The 2,659-nt window shown below is 54.6% G+C and overlaps 1 pseudogene; it reads left to right on the top strand.

Annotated features, from left to right (window-relative positions):
• Positions 1 to 379: 379 nt before the first annotated feature.
• On the top strand, positions 380 to 2,029 carry LOC119283542 (annotated as a pseudogene).
• Positions 2,030 to 2,659: the final 630 nt, after the last annotated feature.

Below are 2,659 nucleotides of genomic sequence, written 5' to 3'. Positions count from 1 at the left end.
AAATCAAACTGTATGTACACATAACCCATTTCACGAATCTTGGTGTAAATCGGCAGCACATGATTCGCGTGCACCTGGACCCGCGTGCTCCCGGTCAATGCTCCAGCTTTCACACAAGGTGGGTATATTGCTGGAGTAGTAATTAGCTCGATCTTGTGTAATAACTCGGAGGGTCAGACTATTCCAAATCCAAAGATAGAAAAGAGAGGAAAGCAGTTACGTTCCTAGACAGAATAGGAAGCAAATAATTACTTCCCCCTTCCGAATCTTATCGGACAAGTAATTTTGCCCTATATGTATGCAGGGATGATGTCTCTCGCCTCCATTCGGCAGCAAATTTAACTAGATTTATATAGATGTGATAGTTGTGATCGAGTAGATGGAAGGAGATCTGCGAGGTCGACCGGCGGAGGCGAGAGAGAATAAACGCCGGGATGCAGCCAGTTCGGCCGCCATCGTCATCATCTTCTTGCTGGTCGCGTTGACGCACCTGCTCGCGCTGGCCTCCCACTTCGGAGCCGCCGACCCTCTGATCTGGTGGCAGCAAAGGGCGTACGCAGCAGATGACGGGCCTGGCGGCAACGCGGTGGCGCCCGACCAGCTCCTCTCCCCCGACTTGGAAGACAAAAATCCGGCAGCGTGCCTCAGCCGGCACGAGGCCTCCAGGCGCTGGAAGCCCACGCAGTTCCCTGTGCCCCCCTACCTGGTGGAGAGGCTGAGGCGATACGAGGCCAACCACCGTCGGTGCGGCCCGCGCACGGCGCTCTACCGCGAGGCCATTTCGCGGCTCTGGTCTGCCGCCCGCAACGCAGACCATGCCACCGCGGGCGATCGTCATCATACATGCAAGTATGTGGTGTGGATCCCAACCGAGGGCCTTGGCAACCGGATGCTCAGCCTCGTCTCCACCTTCCTATACGCGCTCCTCACTGACCGCGTCCTCCTCGTCCATGAGCCTCCAGAGATGCAGGGCCTCTTCTGCGAGCCCTTCCCCGGGACCACGTGGCTGCTCCCGCCGGCCGATTTCCCCCACAAGCTCGACGCCGCCGCCTTCTCCTCCCACTCCAAGGAGAGCTACGTCAACATGCTCCATAACAACATCATCCGCTACGGCTACGGCGACGACGCTCGCGCGCAGGTGCTGCCGGCTTACGTCTACCTCCACCTGGAGACCGTGTTTCTTCTCACCGAGAGTGTAAAGCTCCGGCTCCAGAACCACACGTTCTGCGACGAGGACCACCGTTTGATCAACAAGTTCGACTGGCTAGTGGTCAAGTCCGACAACTACTTTGCGGTGGCGCTGTTCACGATGCCCATGTACCGCCGCGAGCTTGACAGGATGTTCCCGGCGAAAGGGGCGGTGTTCCACCATCTTGGCAGGTACCTGCTCCGCCCGGGGAACCGGGTGTGGGGGATTGTGGACAGGTTCTTTGAGGGGTACCTCGCCGGTGCTGACGAGCGTGTCGGCATGCATGTGCGCAACAAGCAGATCTTCCCGGTGCCGCCCGAGATCATGTTCGAATAGATCCTCCGGTGCGCGCGGGAGCATCATCTTTTGCCGCAGGTACTAGCCACCAGCGAACCACCGACGGCGGAGGCGAAGAAGAAGAAGAAGAAGAAGAAGGCCGTCGCAGTCCTGATGCTTTCCCTGAAGCCTGAGTACCATGACAAGCTGCACGCCATGTACTAGACGAACGCGACGGCGGACGGCAACATGGTGGTGTCGGTGCACCAGCCGAGCCACGACGGGGAGCAGCAGTCGGACGCGTGGGCACACAACAAGCGTGCCCTGGCGGAGATCTACCTGCTGAGCTTCTGTGACACGATGGTGACGACGGGGTGGTCCATGTTCGGGTACATCGCGCAGGGGCTGGCTGGGATTCCGCCGTGGATGCTGATGCCGGTGAACCGGAGCAAGATGAGGGCCGACGTGGTGTGCGTGAGGCCGCCGTCTGTGGAGCCCTGCATGCATCCGCAACCGTCATTGCTCACGTGCATTGCGGTTCGATTTGAGCCGGCGTTTTTGTAGTTGTTAGTCATGCATTGCCTTGAAATGATGTTGCCATTGGTGCAGGAAGTATTTTGTTGGTTAATTTCAGGGTTTGATAGTTGGGATTGAACCCTAGATCTAGGTAGTTGTGTTTCGAAGTGAATTACAAAGGCAGCCATAGTAGTTCTAGGAACTGTACGCACTGTATGGCAACTAATTTCTTGATCAACCGTGTTAGTTGCCACAAACATGCTTGCCATGTGGCAACTAATTTTGTGAACACACAATGGCTGTTGCCATGCTGTAGGCAGCATAATGGGGTACATTCACTGTATTGTAGACTGAATTTGCGTTTTGCCTTCTGACTTGTGATATATGAACATACATGGAAACTCGTTTTTAATACGAGGTCAGGGTGTGTGTTGCCAGATTACATGCTGTGTGGTGGATGTTATTATGCACTTTTTGAATTGTCCTGCACTTTTAGCATGGCAATTTGAACCTATCACACTTGCCAGTGAAGATATGGCAACTCATTTTTAGATCAAGACAGGGTGTCAGTCGCCACATTATATGTTTGTGCATTGTAGTATGTGCCCCTTTTTGTTTCTAGTTTCTTTTGCGTTCACATGGCAACTTCAACATTTGTTAAATTGCCTTATGAACTGT

This window comes from Triticum dicoccoides, chromosome 4A (assembly GCF_002162155.2).
Source record: "Triticum dicoccoides isolate Atlit2015 ecotype Zavitan chromosome 4A, WEW_v2.0, whole genome shotgun sequence".
Taxonomy (NCBI): Eukaryota; Viridiplantae; Streptophyta; class Magnoliopsida; order Poales; family Poaceae; genus Triticum; species Triticum dicoccoides.
Note: the sequence above shows the minus strand (reverse complement) of the source record. Positions and strands in the feature narration are given on the sequence as shown.